Source organism: Pogona vitticeps, chromosome 13 (genome assembly GCF_051106095.1).
Source record: "Pogona vitticeps strain Pit_001003342236 chromosome 13, PviZW2.1, whole genome shotgun sequence".
NCBI classification, from domain to species: domain Eukaryota; kingdom Metazoa; phylum Chordata; class Lepidosauria; order Squamata; family Agamidae; genus Pogona; species Pogona vitticeps.
In genome coordinates, this window is record NC_135795.1 from 20,066,921 (window position 1) to 20,087,998 (window position 21,078).

Here is a 21,078-nt window from a genome sequence, read left to right on the forward strand (position 1 = left end):
TGCTAAAAAGAAGCCATGGAGCCAGAGCACAATGCACAAAAGCCCACAGGGAGAACCTCCAACGTCAGTGTGCCCAAGAGAAAAGGCAGCGGTTTTTGTAAATAGAACAGCATGGAGGGCTGCAACCAACCCACACGCAGCCCGTCTCAGCCTCACATGGACTACTTAAATGCCAAGTCATTCAGAGAAGGGGTCAAACTAGGCTTTGGGAAGGAAGATTTCATCCAGGAAGAGAATCAGTGCCATTCCTTTGAAGTCAACGTACTGGCCTTCTTCAGGCCTCCAGTCCCTCCAAGGATGATGGCATCCTCCACACAATCTCAACTTCACAGAAGCTTTCTGCATCCACTGCCACTGCTGAAACGACATGCCTCTGGCTGAGGAAGGAAGGCAGAAGGCAAGTGGTTTAAAACTTTGATTTTCTAAGTGATGCATTTCTCCAAGATGAAAGACCATTTGTAATCTAAATGTCTCTGTCTGTGTGTTTCTGGAAAATTCCCACCCACCCCCCCATCTCTGTCCTGCCATTTAATAATTACAAGGGATTTCAGAATAACCACTTCAAGGCTAAGACCTGACTAGGAAGTTCAAATTAGCCATCGCTCTCTGAAACAAGTGCGGAGACTGACTCCACAATCTTATTCAATTCCGCTGAAAAAGGACTTGTAATTAAGCCATCAGTAAGAATCACTTGGAAGAGGGGAACAGGAAACCAGATTCATGAGACTTTGGGACAATCCAGTCTTTTTGATATGGGGGTGGAGTGGGGGAACACCACAAACAAAACTAAACTTAGTTACACAAAATTTTAAATGCGCGGAGAAGTCTATGCAGAGAATACTACATATACAGTATGCACACACACTCCCCAGATGTTCAGCATGAGAAACAAAACTGTCACTGTACAAGACATCCTATAGGACCCACTACAACCATGGCATGTACTGTATACAGTAAAAACCCTTGCATATTTTGAATTAAGAAACAGAAAATACTGGTTTGGTTTTATGTTAGTGCTACACGAGGCATATTCGTGGACCAGATAAGGAAGCTGGTACCACGGAAAGTGTCTACAGACAAAGGCCAGCTCTTCAGCTTACAAATGGGGATGAGCGCCAGGTCCCTAGAGTCAGACATGACTGGACTTAATTGTCAAGGGGATCCCTTTTCCTTTTTCACTCAAGGACAGAGCTGTATGTAAAGTGAGACAGTACTTAACCAGAGAGTAAAAGCCAGGATTTCACTGTACTCTGCATGGGAAGAAACTGAATGGATGAAAATAAATGTCTGAGAAACACCCAAATGTTAAGCTCTAATCTGTCCATTTGAAAGCAATATTTAGCAATACAGATGACTTTTTAATTTTAAAAAAACATAAAAATTTTGAAATGTTGAGAATTTCACTAAACAGATAAAAGCATGTCATGACTCCATTCTCTGCCACAAATAATGCAGAAGGATGAATGCTCTTCACAAGAGAACACATAAAAGGCTCTTCTTGAATATTATGCTGCTAATCCCAGAGGTCTAGCAATTTTGAAAGCTTTCACCGTGTGCCTAAGCTCAAGGGAAAGTATTCTAATAACCTGGGTTTAACTTCTACATCATCTGCCTTGAACCGGCAGAAGCCTCTGCCAGAATCAGCCTTAGGAATAGAGCGAAACCCAGAAAGGTCCAGGAATGCCGTGGAACATGAACCTGTCCATGGAAAAAGCCGAAGGCCTGCCCCATTAGCCAGAACAGAAGCTGGCTCTTTCCGATACACAGAGACGTGCAAACTTTTCCTTGCTAAAATGACCAAGTCTGAACAGACTAGCTGAATTCATTGGCCAACAGGACCAACCGAGGGGTCATCCAATTGTATTTCTACCTTGTGTTCATAACCGCATATACAGTTGTTTCATCTTCTACCTTGATTTCATTTATTTTCCCTGTGGGGTAACTTTGTGGGATTTTTGGGGGGGGGGGTGAACCCACTGCAGCAGCAGATTAGGAATATCAGAATTTGCTTTTTAATATTTAGAATACTGAGACAAAACCAAACTCTGGGAGTAATTTTATTAGGCAGGTGCTTACAGGCAAACACCCCATGCAAGAGAGATAGCCTGGTCTAATTATAAAGGACTGCAGCACACAAGTGATTCTTATCGGCTTCAGCCTTCAGCGCTTTGTACTAAGCTCAACTGAACCTCTGTCTCCCTGTTCCAAGTCCTGTTTACTATCTGCACCTCTACATGGGGGGGGGGGGCTCCTTTTCAAGGGAGGCATAAGAACCAGTGTCCTTTGGCTCATAAACATCCTGCACCAGGAAATCTCAGTAATGAATTGGCACCAATCAATAAGTTGTCATCAATATTCCTAGTCTCGTATCAGTCACGAATTTCAACACACAATGAGACATGGGAGCCACAACTCACTAATGAGTAGTAAATATACAGTGGTGCCTCGCTAGACAATGATAATCTGTTCCACTGAAATCGCTGTTTAGTGAAATCATTGTCTAGCGAAAAGCATTTCCCCATTGGAATGCATTTAAACCTGTTTAGTGCATTCCAATGGGGAAGAATCGTCGTTGTCTACTGAAGATTGGCCATAGGAAAGCCGCTTTGCGAAACGCCGATCAGCTGTTTAAATCGCTGTCTTGCGAAGCTTAGGTCCCAAAAACACCCATTTTGCGAGCACGGAGGGAGCTGTCACAATTGTTGTCTAGCGAAAATTGGTTTGCAAAGCAGGGATCAAACATTGTCCAGCAAAATTCCCCCACAGGAATCACTGTTTTGCGAATTGCTATAGCGATCACAAAAAGTCAATGTCTAGCGAAAAAACTGTCATGCGGGGTAACTGTCTAGCGAGGCACCACTGTATGCAATTACACTCATGCCAGCCTGAACCTCCAAATACGATTCTAGAAACCACCTCTAATTAGGCATGCTTCTGTCAGGAAAGAGGCGCACCTGCCCAATGGTTTGGGGAGGGGGGGGCAGACTGCTTTTTATGTCTGAGCTATTTCCTAGTGGGAGATTAGCTTTACTTTACCAAGATAGAAGGACCGGAACAGGTAATTTCCTCACAACTAACTAGACCACCACGTCATCTAGTTTTGTACCAGCTCCTACTGCCATCAGCTTTCCATGATTTCAGCTGCTAAGAGTGAAGACAGAGGAAAGAAAGAGAAACTCCAAGGGGGGGGTGGGTTGTTCATTAATATCCCAGTTCTTTTTTGCCCACTCTCCTCTCCGGTTCAGAGCAAACAGAACATAAGAGAAACATGGACGTACTAGTATGAAGAAGCGTCCATCAGCAATCTGGACTGCTTGGCAGCTAGAAGGTGACAGCAATGCCACAGCTCGAAACACACTCTTGCCCTTATTTGTATGAGCTTGCTCTGCTTTTCTGTGTCCGTTGTTATGGCCTGTGGCTCAAACATTCAAACACCTATCGAGTGAAACTCATTCATGCAAATGAACCGCAAGAGTGTGGGAAGATCTTAGAATGCCAGTTGGGCAGGTGCTCATTGGGCACTTGACTCTTACCTCCTGGCCTGAAGTCCAATGTGGGTGAGAAACCAAGGAATTCAATGACAGAAATATTATACTGTACGTAATCCAACATTAAACATTTACAGGCTGTGCTTCAGCATGAACGTAGTTCAGCAGAATCACTTCTCATCAAAAACCCTTTCTCTGTGTTTTTGGACAGTGCATCATAAGACAATGCCGAATTAGGAGACACTCCCGGTCTAGTGAACAGTATGAAGAAGAACCAAACACCTTGAGGAAATGTGCTCCCTGTTTACTGGACTGTGGAGAAGGTGGGAACACAACACTAGAGAGGCAACGGGCAACCCAGACCCTTCATGAGTACCTAGACCAGAAGATGAACACTTGTGACCTGCCTTTATGAAGAAACTGACTGAACTCAGAAAGGCTTTAACAGATGGGAGAACTCGGCCACAACATATAAAATGAAGTTCAACACGGATTAATGTAAAGTTGTAAATTTAGGAAAAATCAGATGCACAAATACAGAATGGGTGACGCCCAACTTGGCAGTACCATGTGTAAGAAGAATCAAGAGAACTTGTAAACCAGAACCTAAGTATGAATCAACAGTGTTATGTGGCTGAAAAGGGAAAGGGGGAAAAACAGAATGATCCACATGGGAAGGCAGCCAACATGGCAAAGTTTAGGAAGCCAAGCCCTGCAAGGAAAGCGTGAGAAAGCAGAATATAGTTAGCCTGAAGAAGAGAAGAGCTTGAGGTGGTACAATAGCCATCCGATATGAGAGCAGCAGTCCCACGGATGATGGGCCAAGCTTATTTTCTTCTGCTCCAGAGGGCAGGATCCAAACCAATGGATTCAATTTTCAAGAATGGGAGTTTTAACTAAACATCAACAGGAACTTTCTAATCGTAGGAGGAGTTCAACCGTGGAACAGACTCCTTCAAAAGGTGGTAGATCCTCTTTCACAAGAAGCTTCTCAACAGAGGTGGGATGGTTACCTGTGGAGGATACTTTAGGAAGGGCTTCCCACACTGGCAGGGGGATTCAGGTAGAGGGCCCTTGGGGTCTTTTCCAGCTCTACATGTCTGTGACCTCAGTCTCCTAACCTGAAGCTTACTTATTTGTGCTCTTCTCCATTTATAACACGCTACTTCATTTCACCTAAGTGGGCATTCGCTGTGCTGTGAAGTGAGGGAAGGAGGGAAATTGCAATTCCACGAAGCATCTGCTCCGTTTCTTTGCCACATGTCACTTCCTTTAAACTTGCTCCAGAAGAAAGCACCCATGCCTTCTTTGTGGACTTGATGCCTCATCTCATTTGTCTTGCAAGAGTTCTCATAGCTCCGGGTAGATGTCTTTGTGCTTTTTGTGGTTAGCCTAATACAAGCATTACCATTAAGATGAATTTTAGAAATTCTTCTTCTGGCTCACTCAGCTAGTTCTGCTGCAAGTTAATTTATGTTTCTACGGACACAAGACAGCACCTGGAGATAGCCAAACAGGGAAGCACGTCTTTTGTATTACCCAGACATGACACTCAAAATAAAAAGTGCACTGTGGACAAATGATGGCACTAATGATGGGGGGTGCTGGGCATTCTCCAGCAATCACACTGGATTGCTTCTGACACAAAGGAAGAAGACTTAAAGGACTTGAAAAGCATGGGAGGCTTGAAGGCAGATTCCTGGGAAATACAAGGCCAGCCTGTGCAGTCCCTCCTCACCGCCTCAACCTATCTGGAGCAACCGTTAACAGTGAGAGCACATTCACATATGAGGTGACCTCTGTAACGGGAAGGAACAGTCTGCTCAAGATGGACCTGACATTTACTGTATGTCACAAGAGATTTGGAGAAAGAGCTGCTTAAAAATGTCTTTGCAGTGCTTTCTGTCTTACTCAGAAGCCGGCCAGACCAAAGGAAGCGATCTCTCTGAAGTTTTCCATTGCTCCGGCTTACTGTCAACTGATCTGGATGGAAGGAGTGGTTTTGGAGCTGTTGGTTTCATTGTTTTTTTCTTTTCTTTTTCTTTTTGGCACTTGTTTCAAGTTAAGAGAAAGCCGATGTTAAGAATAACCTTCAGTAGCAATTTGAATGAACACCATTCATTCCATTCAGTTAAGGTCATAGGCATCCAGAGGAACAAGTTTCCCATCTAGACCTCACAATGCAAAGAAGGCACGGCATCATATGTTCCTTCTCAACAAAGAAAACCTGGAACCAGTGGGTGAATTACAGATCTTTTAGCAGCTGCATCAGCCTTCCACAACCTGGTGCTCCCCACACACACTTACGTGAAGCTGGTATATCCAACAGGCATGGCCAGATTGATTCTGTTGGTGAGGATGATGGGAATCGTAGCTCTGACATGTCCAGAGAGAATTTGACTGCTCTATACTCAGCAGGGGAACACTGTTCCAGCCGTGCCCTTAAATCGTACACACGGCAACCCCACAATCTGCATTCTCTCAAATCAACTCATTGAAAGAAAGAAAAAACACACAGCACACCAGAATAACTCAAATGCAACATATACTAGAATATGTGACCCTGAAAGAAGAACTATGAATTTAGTAAAGAACATTGACATTTTTCACAGCACTACAAGAAAAAACACTTGAGATTTATTTATTCACCTACAAACAACCCATGCCAGCCATGTGGGCTCCGCACAACTAGAGGGTAGAAACATAGATACAGTTGGGGCAAAAAAATATTTTAAACCCTGATCCTCATGTATGTTTCAAAGTTCATTCAGATCTCAAAACAGAAAGTTGATAGACACAAAAATGCAACAACCTAGGTTTGCACCCTTTCACAGATGGTAACTGTGTTCACATTATCACGTGATTATTAGGAACAGAACATTTTGGCACTAAAATAGATGAATATTAGATGCAACTGATTTTAGACTCTCTCCAAAGACTTTGCCAGCTTCCTCTCAACAAAGACCAGGGAAACAAAAGCAAGCCGTACCTGGTTTGTTTCACAGTAAATAGAAAAACCCCACTTTTATACTATTTCTGAACTGCACACTGAAAGAGTGTTGTGCTATTTGAAGTACTTAAGACAGCGGGATAGTCTGCCTACTCACACCAGAGCCAACAGGCAGAGTTAAAAGAAAGAAAATAAAGAGTGAATGTACAAGTACAATGTTCGGAAAGCCAATTGCCTCGAGATCCCTGCTTCTCCAAGAGAACAGTTCACATTCTATAATCATGGCTTTGGAGAACCGGTTACTTCCTATGAATCACGCTAATCTACAGAAAGCTATTCTTTGATTTTTCTCAACCTCAAAAATTAGCTCTTGGTATGGCTGAAGGAACAACAGGAACAATACCATAAAAGAAAAGTCTTCCAAAGAACATGCATGTATTTTTTTTTCTTTTAAGAAAAATGAAATTGAAGTATGGGCAATACAGGCCCACAAGCGTTTCCATCAGCGAAAGTGAACTGGGCCTTGGGAAAATTCAAGGGGGCTCCAGCTTTTGAAATGATTAAAGTTTTAAAGGAACACCACTGATCCAACAGCTGTATCAACAGCAACATTCAGAATTATTAAAAAATGCCAGTTATTGTGGTTAGATTTGAGAGTGAAACCGTGAAACTACCAAGTATCATTTGAAATATTCTGAGTGTCTGCGACAAGAATGTCCTCTTTGCAGAAGCCATAAAAACCGTGGGACAATCAGGCACTGAAAGCAATTAAGATTGTACCGAGAGCTGATATCCTGAGCATGCCACATTCCTTCCATGGCCCATTTATTTCAGTTGGGGTTAGCAAGCCTAAAAAGGCCAGGAATTCAAAGAGAAGAAGGACCGCACAATACTGAGCGGCTTTTCCACAAACAGTTCACTCATCCTCTTATTCTCAACCAGGGGTCAGAATCTGAAACCACACCTTCTTTGGACTAAGTCTCCCTGAAGCCTCCAGGCAAGAGGGCCACTGTCCCTGTTAGCTGGCTGGGGGAGGATAGTGTTTCTAAGCCTTGTCAGGCATTGATCGGTGTGTGAGAGGAGGAGAAGACCCATATTTCAGGAAAGAGGCCAACAGTCTGTTTTAGGAATATCATAGGTTTAGCTGTGGTTGGGGGAACCCTTTCTACAGTTACACCACTGGTATGAGCAAGCTTGAGCTTTCTGTATCTCAGAAAAGTGAACAGCTTAACACGTGGATACAGCCAAGCGATGCTAAGGCAGACCAAACCCAGAACCCAAGCCCTACCGGAATTTGACCTGCCCTGTTTTATTCCAATGCAAAGATGGCAAGTCAGCCATTTCTGCCTGATGGTTATGCTAACACTTTATGCCAGCATACTGGAGCCACTTCCTTGCTGAACGGGAAGCTTGGGTGGAGTTGGGCCAAGCTAGGCGACAAAACACTCTCCCAGGCGAGCCACATGGAGATCTCTGTCTGTCAAGCAAAATTCCCAGAATGGAGAATGATGGGATTTGTAATTCAAAACAATCCAAATGGCATATCCTTAGTTTTACCTGCATGGTGCCCTGCATTCTGGCACAGACACACACCCCAGATGTCACACGCCACCAAAATTCAGCAACACAGCCTCAGCAGAAGTGAACATAGACCCAACTTTATGTTTTGAAAGGGAATACTTTCCCAGAGCAGCTGGTCTGCCGAAGAATCTCAATGTGCTCCATGTCCTAAAGAAAGAGTTTAACTTCTGGTCCAGCAGATGTTTTGCATGTTAATCCCCAGGAGCCTCGGCTGGCACACGGCTCATGGAAGCGATTATCGAAGTTGATATCTAAACCATTTTTCCAGAGCATACAGTCCTGCAGTACTGGGCCTGCCCCTCCCTAAACTGAGAAAACAACTGCACATGCTCCGCGCAAGCTATTTTTCTCAAAGGAAAGCTACCATCTCTCGTCAAGCTGTTTTGCTAGGGAAATCAATCTGTCATTACTAATCTGCTTATTGAGGAATTCCAGCTAAGCCTCTGCCGAACCCTCATTTTTGCCAGGAGACAGTTCAAACACATAAGAGTTCACAAGGCCTAGGATTTATCATCCTTCTCCTGGATCCTGTGGTTCCACCAGAATTTAATACCCATCTCCTCCTGAAGCCCCTAACCACTTCCATTGCTCCCTAAAAACATGTTTCTGGAGGAAATTCTCTGGAACAGGTTTTTGACACTGCAGCAGAACAAGTGTTCAAGGTGGAGGGAAAGACATTTGCTGTTCTGCTCACCTTGGACATCCATGTATTCAATCAGGCTTCAGTCAGCATCACAAGAACTTGACTAAAGTAGTGAAACTGAATTCAAGTCCTACAAAGACACAACTGCCTAATCCCAAGTATGTTCATTTTTTTCAGTTCACCTACTAAGAAAAGTAGGTGAACTAAATTAGATAAAGGTTGTTTTTAAAATATATATATACTGTACTTTCAAATAGAGACAATTGCCTGCTGGCCTCACTAAAACAGCCAGATTGCAGCCCAAGCCCATACAGTCAAGGTTACTCTCCGGCCACCCTTCTGGGGCCTCCACAAATGCTTTTCCCCACAAGTGGCTAATACCCTTAGGCAACTAGATGGGACTTATTTTGTGCAGGTTCCCAGAGACCCTCTAAGAAAAGGGCCAGCAGCAATCAGAGATTGAACAGCCACTTTTTTCAGGTTGCAACTTCTGCATTTTCACTTCCAACACAGCCGAGTTAGGTGGTAGATTTTGAGGATCACAATCTTGAAAAGAGAGTGTGCCAAACTCAGACGCAAACACATGCAGATCAACAGGGCTGAGGGCAAAGAAATCAAATCCCTACCATGGATGCAGAAAACTGTTCAGTTTCTCTATATTCACAATGCATACAAATTCAAATAGAATATTATTCTTAGAAGCTGAATACACCACAAAATATTTGTACCAGCAAGTCAGGACTTGACAATTTATCTGCCTAGTTTGGCTGTCTTACTTTGATCCAGGATGTACATCACTGCTGCTTTTGCATGAAAATTACACAGAAGACATCTGTTAAAACCAGAAGGAATTAAGGTAATCTGAGAACACGTCAGTAAATAACTGCTGAAGAATACCATTTTAATTAGGAATCTCCTTCAGGCTGAAATCCTACATCACTCATCGCAGAGTAAGACCCAAATTCAAATCAGTGTGGATTAATTCTGAATAGATGTGGGCAGGACTGCGCTGGAAGATATGATGTTACAAAACGTTTATCTAAACCAAATGCTTTCTAATTCCAAATTTCAGCATTTTTGTGTTACCAGGACATTTAAAATAAGAAGCAACTAGTCTATGTATAATAAATTCCACATTACCTCTGCCTTTTAAAACAACAGGAAGGGAGAAATCATAAAATACAGTAACAATCATACATGCAACAGCCATGAAGTATTAAGAAAACACTTTGAAAGCCCAAAAGAAAAATATTATACAGTACCTTCGTCATACTGCTGTTTGGCCATAAAAATATGAATTTATCACATTCACAGGTGAATTTCTAATCCAGTGTTCAGTGCTGAAGAGGAAATACATGCCAAGTACTGACATATGTACAGTTCTGTCTTAGGAACCGTTACTCGGGCCCAAGAATGTCTGTGGAATTTACCCACAGGAACAATTTCACAGAAATGCAGCCCATAACAATCTCATACACTCTTACTTGGGAATAAATCTGATTAATGAGAACGAAGCCTTACTGATTTTAATCTGATGCCAAGACCTACACATTAGGTTTCTTAGCTGGAGATGAGAATTTTTTTTTAAAGAAATCACCTTTTCCCCCAGCTACAATAGAGACAAGAACATTCCCCCCCCAAAAAAAATCTCTCTCAGCACCCTTAGAGGTTTATTTTTAGAAATGAAATAAATATAGAAGCATTTAAAGAAAAAAAGTCCAGTGTGCTTATGAGGGCAATGGGAGATTTTTTAAAAAGTCTTTCTATTCTGAAATGTGAATAATGGAATAGAATAAAGATCTGTTCACTGATAGGCCTAGGCTAGACAAAAGGAGCAGAAAAACAGATATTTTGCTGCTACTCACTGCTTCAGCATTGATAAGCTGTGCCGGCTCTGAAAAAACAGGCACCAGAGACTTCGCTGCCATGGTATGAAGTAACTGTTGCCGCCAGCTTAATGGAGACAATAAAGACACTTGGAAGGCAGGGTGTTGATTTCGAGGCTGTATTACACGCCCAGCCAGAGAACCTCCACACCCACACAGGCTGGAAAACAAAACCTTCCTACATCTTACCCAAGTACACGCATACCGCTCATATAGATTATCCACCCTTCCCAGTGCTAATCCTGCACATGTACTGGACATATGCACGCACCCTGAAAACCTTCCCCTTTGTAAAGAATCCCTCAAACTCCGTGCCATAAAAGCAAATATTTCTAACTTGTTTTTAAAAAACCCTTAACATCCTCCGGAATCTGTTCTCAATCTACTTACCCAGTAAGAGCAGACACCTCAAAGAAATGAAATGTGCCTTCAGAGCCAAGGATCCACTCAAGCCCACCCCAATATCTCTCTCCCACTAACCCATTTTACACCATCCCTCCAAACTAACCTCAGACTGCCAACCTCTGAATAAACAAACCCTTGGACTCCCTCACACTTTTTGCAATACTCATAAAACTACAGTATTTCCACATCCTATTCTTCTGGCATGCCCCATTTAATAAGTATGGGCATTGCCCAAATTTATTTCCCTTTATTTAATTTTTACACCAGACTAATTAATAATAATAATAATAATAATAATAATAATAATAATAATAATAATAATAATAATAATAATAATAATAATAATAATAATAATAATAATAATTATTATTATTATTATTATTATTATTATTATTATTATTATTATTATTATTATTTTAAAAAGAAGAAGAAAATCTTCACCTTTCAGTTGTGAGCCTCTGAGTAACAGAGCCTAATAATGGGATTCAAGAAAGCTGCCCTGAGACCATGAGGCAGGGAGGAGCATGTACAGGTAGGTGTAAAGAGCAGACATTTAACAGCAAATACTGTAGATTAATGTATATAACAAATACTTGAAGTGTGAAGCATGTGCTACTTGCTCATACACATAAAGGCATTTAATTGTACACCACACATTGTCTTACACTGCACATATTATATGCTTCCCCCCACCGGTGCCTGTGCAGAGCTATAAAACACATTTAAATCCAACATACCAAATACTTAACAGTGAAGATGTGTTTCACTGAGCACTAGAAACATCATGACATCCTCATCACCTTATTTTTAAAAAACACAAGATCCCAGTTGACCTTTATAATAATGCAGGAGCAACCACCACCAACCATACATGAACATATCAGCACTAAAGAGCCACCCTGTAAGTGCAAATGTCATATTAAAAAAACAAAAACGGAAGCTCCACAGGGTGGAGGGGGTGGCTGGGTATACATATATACACACCCACCCATATATAGGAGAGGCAGAGACAGAAGGAACACACATACATATGTCTACAGTATTGCAAATATATGTGTATGTGTCTGTGTACATGTGTATGTGTCTATCTATGCACCTATCTATATATTTGTATATAAGCATGTACAGTATTTTCATATATACATTCATATATACATTCATATACATTCATACACAGTATTTTCATATACTGTATACATTTCATATATACATTCATATATATATATATGTAAATATGTATACACATTTGTGAGAATGCCAAAAGTACTAGACATACACACAGAGATTATTTACAGTACAGTATATAAATACTGTAAATATGCGTCTGTGCATGTGTGTGTGCATAGTGCTTAAGTATTGGCAGGCTCACAAATATATATACATATTTACTTATATATGAATGTGTGTGTGTGTGTGTGTGTACACACACATATATGTGTGAATACGAATATATTTATATGCATAAACCGACAAGAGACACGCACCCCCCCACCTGTGCATGGAACAAGGCACATCCTGTCCCCCACCAGCCCCTGCCCCCTTTTTAAGGCCATCTGCCCCCCCCCGCAGGATCCTCTCCTCCTGGGTCCCCCTTGGCCGACCCCACCCCATGCACAGGGACACACACACACACACACACACACACCTCAGGAAAAAAAAGGCCAGCCCCATCCAGGAGGGGGTCTTTTCCCCCCTCATAAAAAAAATAACCCAGCCAGCCAGCGACTTAACCCCTTCAGGGAATTCCCTCTGAGGAGGGGGTGTTCCCTCCTCCTCGCCCACCCCCTTGGTTTCTATGGGGGGGCAGAGACCCACGCCCCCTCTTCCCACCCGAAGGTGATCCTTTCTCTCTCCCCCCCCCAGGCTCCCCCACCAGCCAGGATTTACCCGCCCCCCCCACTTGCTGCTTACCTCTCCTGCTGCTGCTCCCCAGGCTCTCTCTCAGGACTTTAGAGTGGAGGGGGGGGCGGCGGTGTTGTTCCCCCCTCAGCCAGCCTTCCTCCTCCCCCTCCTCCTCCTCTTCCTCCCTCTTTTGGCCGCCCTGACCGGGTTTGACACCCGCCGCCCACAGGCACCATCCAACATGGCGGCGCACGCAAGGGAGGGGGGGAGGGGAAGGAGGAGGAGCAGGAGGGGGCGGGGCCCGGCGCGGGCGCGAGGCGGGCGCGCTCCCAGCGCCCCAAAGGAGAAAAGGCTGCCGGCGGGGTGGGGGGAAGGGGCGTGGCTAAGCGAGGCAAGAGCTGAGGGGGGGGAAAAAGAGGAGCCCCCCGCGCTTGCGCACACAGGACGGGGCCCTAAGCGCCCCCCCCACAAGCGCATGCGCTACTCCCTCCCTCCCTCCTTCCATGAGGGTCGTTTCTTTCTCTCTCTCTTTTTTTCCTTTTAAACTCGCCTCAGAAATAACAGGGGATGGTTTGCGTGGAGAGGGGAGGAAAGGATGGAGATGGCTTTCTTTCCCCCCCTCCACCATAAAGTTTATCTCTTTGGAGAAATGGGAGGTTTCATGTGGAAAAGAGGTGGTTTCATATATAGGCCCCCCTCCCTTTTTTTGCCTTTTATTTTTATGAGGGGAAAATGTGTTGTCTGTTTTCAACAGATCCCTCCTCCCTCCCCCCAACATGTTTTTGGAATGGGGGGAGAAGGTTTTGGAAAATAAGTCTTAAAGAGAAACCCCCCCCCCCAGTAACGTCTCTGTATGTGAGAGAGAAATTGTCTCCTCACAATTGTTTGTAAAAACACGAAAAAGTAACGTCTGGAGAGGGAAAAATGGCCTCTCACTTTTGTTCATGAAACACGCAGTCCCCCCCCCACACACACACACAAAATTAACATTTGGGGAGAGGAATGGCCTCACACTTTTATTTGGGAAAACACACACCATCGTCCCCCAAAAGCCACCTATGGGAGAAATGGTCTCAGACTTTTGTGAAATACACAATTTCCTCTCCCCCCCCCCCCGCCACCGCCAAAAAGGTGCCATCTTGGGGGGGGGGGAATGGCTTCACACTTTTGTTTGTGAAACACACAACTTCCCATCAGTCAGCCTATATGTGTATATACAAAAAGGGCCCATTTCCCTCCAGGGGATGTTTTTGATAAATCACCCACACAGATGATGTGATTTAAACAACCTTTTAGGTGGGATATTCAAAGAGAATTAGGAGAGAAATATCTTGTGGATCAACTTGGCACTATATGAGATGCCCCTTCTCCTCAGCTGCCATAATTTCCCCTTTCAAATGCTTCTCCTCTTGTTAATTTCTCTCTGTTCACTTTTCTGTCTCTTGCATTTAAATCCTAGATTCCAGGGGGGAAAAATGATATTTCAGGCCTCATCTTCCCGTAACAGCAAAAGGGAGGCTAGTTCCCATTCTTTCCTAAAACGAAGTGGGCTCTGCGCGATTTCCAGAAGTTGATTCATCCATTGTTCTCATGTCGGGAACAAAGTGGCCTGTGTAATAGAAAAGATTTATATATCACTTTCCAGCAAGGCTTTCAGGGGTAAATGATTATCCAGGCAGAAGAGAGGGAGAAAACACAGAGAACCCAGCTTCTCAAAAATGCCCAGCATCTTGAAAATGTCACAGATACTCTGGGCCAGCATTAATCCTGTTTTACAACAAAAGTTTTTTTTAGTGTCTGACTCTCAGAAAGACAACGTGGTGTGTTTTTATACACAGGCACAACCAGGGAGCCCAAAACCCCACCCAGACCATACCAGATTCCCTCAGGCTTCGGCTATCTCTTTCCATTTCTTTCCTGTGTCGACCAGCTAATTTTAGAAGCCGTTTTGGAAGTTCCTCCTCATTTCCTATGACGAAAGGTCTTCCTGTGTTGGTTCAAGAAGGCCCTTTAGAAATTGCACATATTTTAATCATCACAACCTCATCCCAGCCTTGGGAGTGACTAAGAGCAACACCCCCCCCCACACACACACATGCCACGTTGCTCTGCTATACCCTCTCATCTCTTTTCTCCAGTAAAAGTGATTAAACTATGCAACCACTCCCTGTATAAATCCTGTTCCCCCTAAAAAAGAATATCTGGAATTCTTCAGATGCAGGAGGAAATAAATTACAGTACAGTATTTTAAAATTCTTATATATGCCATGTTGCTGAAAACCAACTGGAACAATTGGGGGATAATCTCTAATAGTCTGCAGAAGTATAAATGAGCAATAACTGGGTAGATACAGAGCAGTGACATAAAATTTGACATTGGTAGGATGATAGCAATTCATAGGCAGCAATTGATGGATACATGAAGTGGGGAATGTTGTGGCTTTCCAGGGTTGCTCGACTCCATCTCCCATCATTCCTCCCCATTAACCATTTTTGGCTATAGCAGAAATTGTTAGACAGTAGATTCCACCAGCCTTAGTGAACATCACCCATGGTGAGGAATGTTATGAGTTGTGGTCCATGAATAAATGGAAGAGCCAGGCTCTGCCCACCTCGGGATCCAGTGAGATTGGAGGAAGAGATCCCTGAGAAAACACTGAGATCACTTTGTGCCACTATTCTGTAACGATTCTTGAGGATCCCACATGCTCAACTGGGCACATGACAAACCTGCCCAGTTTTTCACATTTCAAATTTGGCTTGCAAATGCCTGGAGGGTATTTGCCTTTGATCGCACTTCTGATGCCAAAGATCCCACTCGTAGCTGGGATCGGTCCAATATATGGCCATAAGATCAAGTGGGTGGGAATTCCCCACAAACACCCCTCCAAGATTTCATCTCACTTCCTTCTTCAGTTTCCTAGATGGAAACACTTACAAAAAACCCAGTAAATCCCAGCCAGCTAGAGAGACTACCTGAACCTCTGAGGGAAAAAAAGGTAAAATATGGGCGGAAAAGAGTCACAAGCCAAAGGAATTTAATGGTCTCCTTTACATTCCCAGTGAGCTTCCATCTCCTGCCACAATTAACTATGTCAAGACATATTTTGCTCACCTCCCGCCTCTAAAGGAGACATTCAAAGCCCTCCTTGGAATGCATGACTTAACCCTAGCTTGCACTAAGAATTTGCCCTACATGACCACACTCCTTGGGAATTCTGAAACAACGTCCCAATAGAACAGGAAGTCGTGAAGAGGCTCTGTTTTCCCAAGGGAAAGAGCATCGTAAACAGCCAAAGCCACGGTACTCAAAGGCCCAACCCAGTTTCTCTCACAGATTTGAGTAGCAGCTACTAAATCATGCTCTGAAGATTCCCGTGTCCACTGGGACCCTCCAGTCCATTCTGAGTTTTCCTCCAAACTTCAGGTGAGACCTATAAAGTGGACTTAGATTTCGGCACCTTTGGTAGATCTTGTCAAGGTTGAACTGAAACCCAGAGCGGATTCACTGCTCCCTAAAGTCAGAGTCACCATCAGCTTCCACTTTACGTTCCTCTTGTTACTGGCAACTGAGACGAAGCGGAGCCATTTGGCCGGATGCCCAACTCCATTTTGCTCCCAGCTGATCCGACAAGAGGGAACATGACTTGTGCAAAATAAATTTTATGGACATATGAGAACTCGCAAATGGAGATGACGGCAACAGCGCCCTTTGTCTCTTTTTTCTTCTGTAGAGTTTGGCAATAACAGGAGTTATTTTTGGCTAAGCTTCAGTGGCGCATTTTGGCATGGGATTTCATTCCCTTTCTCTTCCGGCTGCAACCCCTGATGAGCTAAAAAGCTGCTCCAGAGGGTATCCCAGTCCTCCAAACGTGGTTTTTAGGGCTTCAGGAAGAAGGAAGGAAGACCATGAATTCTATTAGGAAGATGCAGAATCCAGTAGAAATGCACCGTTGGAATTTAGCCCTCGTTTCCGACAGAAGTCTGACCTGGCTTGAACTGGGCCAGAGAACTATGGGAGAGACGGGGTGTGGATGGTCCGTCTTGGCCAAGCCACAAAGCTTAAGCTATGCTTTTTGGGATTGTCAAGGCTTGGCACCCGGCAGGTTCCTGTTTTCCCTTCTTCCACAGCCTAATGAAGAACTCAAAAGGAGATCCCTGGGGTGGGGGTGGGGGTGGGGAGTCTCTGGCATCGCCTCCTTCGAAGGAACCCATCAGCTTAACATGAGCTAATAAGCTACAAAACCACAACACTTTTTTTTCAGTGGGCTGATCCTCTGACCATATGGCAGCCAGGACGACAAGAGTTGTAAAAACGCAAATCCCAGAGCAATATGTATAAATGGAAACATTGAGAGAGCAGGCAAAAGAGACTCAATCTGAGCCACTAAAAAATCCAAGGCCTGCAAAAATATTGCTCTTTGTTCCACTGGAAGGTGGGTGGGTGGGTGAGTTGCCTTTTCTTTTCACCAGGGCCGTCTTAGCGAACGAGATACCATCTCCTACCTCTGTCTCCAAGCCCTCCTGTCTTTGGTTAGGATGATGTCTGGCTCTTCTCAAATGCAATTTAATTTTGCAAATCAGAGTGGATTTGTTCCATTAGAAATTCTCACTTGTCAAACACACACACACAGAGAGAGTTTCCCAGCTTTCAGAGTCATTAAAAAAATCAATATAAGAACAAAGGGCAGCATTCTCCCCCACTCCGTGCAAAATCAGACTTCCCCCATTGATATATACAACCCAGTCTGTGTCTTGTTTTTCTCTGCAGCTCCAGCCACACATGCAACATCCATTAGATGGAAACAGCGAAGGTGAAGAGCCCAGACTGAAGAAAGAGCGAACACTGCCATTTAGGGAGATGAAATACCTATGACTAAAATCTTAATTTACTGGGTGGCCTCCCTCCCTCCCTCCCTCCCTCTCTCTCTCTCTCTCTCTCTCTCTCTCTCTCTCTCTCTTTCTACCTAGATGACCTAGTAGGGTTTTCATGATGACATGAGGGAAATACCACCCTTCTCAAATGGAATGCCCTCCCGATTGTGCATGGGTCTTGGCTCTGTTCACCATTCCAGAAAGACATTTCTCTCCCTCTTCCACACTCTCAATGAACAGGTGAAGAGTAGGGTCCTCTGTGATGCCTGGACCAAAGGGCCAGATTCAGATCCCAATAAAATTCTCCAGAGCTCCATCCCTTGGCCCAGTCCATCAGCAGCAGGGTTGTGAAGTTAACTCACTGCTCCGGTGCAGGGCGGAAAGGCAGGGCGCCTGCATGCACAACAGACAAATACACACAACTCTCAGGAGCATCCTGCTGTGCTCGTCTAGCGAGTTTAGCTCACCTTATCTAATCAGGAGACTAACCGCAAGGCACAGGAACGTAGCCTTCTAAGCTCAGGGGCATCTCCGATAGGAGCACAGTCAGAAAGTCTTTGGTTTGCCTAACTGAGCCAACAGCTCAGGGAACAAGACTGGAAATGTCATCTCTCTCCTTTTTTTGGACTACAATGTAGTCCAAAAAAGCAACAGCTCCAGCTTCGCCAGGAAGGAAGAGGTCTGGATTCCCTTTGAAAAAAGGACACACACCCCTCCTGTCACCTCCGATGTACCAGCGATGATGCCTGCTAATTATTACGTCTGATCTTCTCTCCAGCAGGAAGAACGCCACGAGGGAAGCTGTGGCTATAGATCGAGGCTGCGGGAGGAGGAGAAGGAGGCCAGGAGCGCAGTGCCTGAGAAGTGGAACAGCTTCATGAACAAATCAATACAGGCCGGCCAGCCAGCCAGCCGTTCTCCAGGGCCCTGACGTGACGCTCTTACGTACATCGCACAATTTAATCAGGGATGCTCGCAGCTTCGCAGTCCGTCCGAGAAGCCGGAGTCTCCAAAACCTCTATGTAGGACAGCTGCACTGGGCTCTGATACTAAAGTCCCAGGACTCTAGAGTCTGGAGCCCCGGCAGTTAATTGCCGTACCCACTTCCCCTCCGATTGCGGTGTGCACTGTATAACTAGGACTGGGGTTTTGTCTGACGTGAGATTTGTGTCACGTACACATTGCATAACCCGGGATTTGCATTCTGTGACTGTGTGGTGCAGAAGCACACTCTGTGACCAGGGGATTAGCAGTAGATTTGCCAGTGTATGTACACAATACAGATCAATCCCACTCTCACGGGCCCATTGCTCTGGAATTCTGGGCTTTGTAGTTTCATTGGGTTGCTGGATGGCTCAGGGGTTGAGGTCTCTACCTGCAGAGCCTGAAGTTGGGAGTTCGATTCCACGACCGTGCCTCCTTGACAGGGGCTGGACTGGATGATCCAGAGGGTCCCTTTCAGCTCTGCAATTCTAAGATAATCACTTTTATATTTATATGGCATACTTTGTGCAGGGGGCTCTCAGCAAACCGACAGCAGCCGTAACAAATACAGTATAATAACACTTAAAAGATTCCATCTACGGAGGTGAGAGATCCTGGGATCCCATTCCCCGCTGTTTTTTAAAGTGTGTTTTAGCATTGATTCTGTTACTGTTTTTAATTTAATTATTTGGATATCTTGGGAGTATTACGCCCATGATTCCACGGTCAGCACGGACTGAATTCAGGTGATTGTCAGGTGGGATTTTCTTAACAGGAAGGAGAAAAGGTTCCCTTTCTCTTCCCTGCGCCCAGGAAAGGAAACCAGTCGCACCCCTTCTGAGAAAAGCCAGCTAGAAATGAAAGAGGAGGAAGGTAGGTGGGTCTCCAGTTATCTCTCCACTCCTTTTCCGGAGAAAAGAAGGTGCCCGTACTGTAGAAATGCCAAGGTACGGGTGTCAGACACAACTTGAGACGGGATGCAGAAAATATACCTGCTTGGTTAGGTACTTCCGGGCCAAAAGAAGGCAGGTAATAATTTACTTTAATTAGCGCCCTGGCAAATGGAAATGATCTGTTACGACAGGGTGGTGAAAATATTGAGAAGTTTTTCACTCCAACATCCTCCCCATACAGACTCTTGCAGTCCGAGCAAGGAGAGGGACTGAAGGGACAGGAGGCAAAAGCTGAACTCTATAGTTCATGGAAATTTCAGGTACAGACTGTTAAGCACCCACCATTAAGGAATATGTCTGGCTTGACACATCATCATCCCCTTCCTGTCCCATCTGCCCAGAGCCATTAACACACCCATTGAGGAGCTCAGCTTCCCCATCATCTTCCTCTTTGCTAATAATCTTGAAATCTGAATCTGAAAGGGGCACATCAGCAAGAGATAGGTTTTCACTCCCTGCCCAGGTGGTGACTGAGAAATTCCACCAAGGGAAGATGGGTTGGCTTGCTCATTGATGTAGGCAGGGATCGATTGGATGCATTTCTTTCTCCTGTTTTTTTTTTTAAAGTCATGTCCAAGGGATTCTAATCCAGGTCTACCGAATCTTAGTCTAAACACTAAAGCATGGTGGTTATTTTCCCAGGAACGGGTGTGATGCTGAGCACGAAAGTTATTAGTTAGTGACAAATAACAAATTACTTGTAATTCATTCATTCATTCATTTTCTCTCTCTTTTTTTTGTAATAACCAGAGGTATTTGCAAAGGTGTTGTCATCTCAATGTTTGTCTGCCTGCCTCAACTTTGTGACATCACAAGAGCCAGTCCCCTCTCCCACCCACTAGCCTCAGGTTTTGGCCTTCAAATCTCAGGATGTTACTGGCCTGGGGATGCTTACAAAAACCATCTCAGTACATGCTTCTCAGTACATATAAATAGCAGATTCTCAGTACATGAATCTCCTCTTTCTCTTGTCCTGCTTCCTTCCTGCTGCCCCCTCTCTCAGTTTAAATCTACAGTGATGCCTCGCTAGACAGTTACCCCGCATGACAGTTTTTCCGCTAGACATTGACTTCTTGCAATCCCTATAGCGATTCGCAAAACAGTGATTCCTATGGGGGAATTTCGCTGGACAATGTTTGGTCCCTGCTTCGCAAACCTTTTTTTCCTAGACGATGATTTGCTTTTCACTAGACAATGATTTTGCTAGACAGAGATTTCAGTGGAATGGATTATCGTCAAGCAAGGCACCACTGTAGATTTTTTTTTCTCCCTAGGGGAAGATTTCGTATCTCTTTCTCTCTCTTTCTCCATAAAGCTCTACATCCACCAGCGACCCTAAAATTGCAGCACTCACTCTGTGCACACGGACAGATGCTCCTCTTTCCATGGCTGTAGCTCTCAGGCCAAGAATCAAAGATGATCCTTCTCTGGAACATCTGCCCGGCACCACGTGCTATTATTAAAACTAGTT

The 21,078-nt window shown here is 44.3% G+C and overlaps 1 protein-coding gene across 1 annotated transcript in view; it reads right to left on the reverse strand.

The window, feature by feature from the left end:
- EPN2 (epsin 2) overlaps positions 1–13,064 on the reverse strand; it is a 35,303-nt gene extending 22,239 nt beyond the window's left edge. The window contains exon 1 of the mRNA XM_072983049.2: positions 12,865–13,064. The gene's annotated coding sequence lies outside the window, so the exon portion shown is untranslated. The remainder of the gene's footprint in view (positions 1–12,864) is intronic.
- Between the last annotated feature and the right edge of the window lie 8,014 nt (positions 13,065–21,078).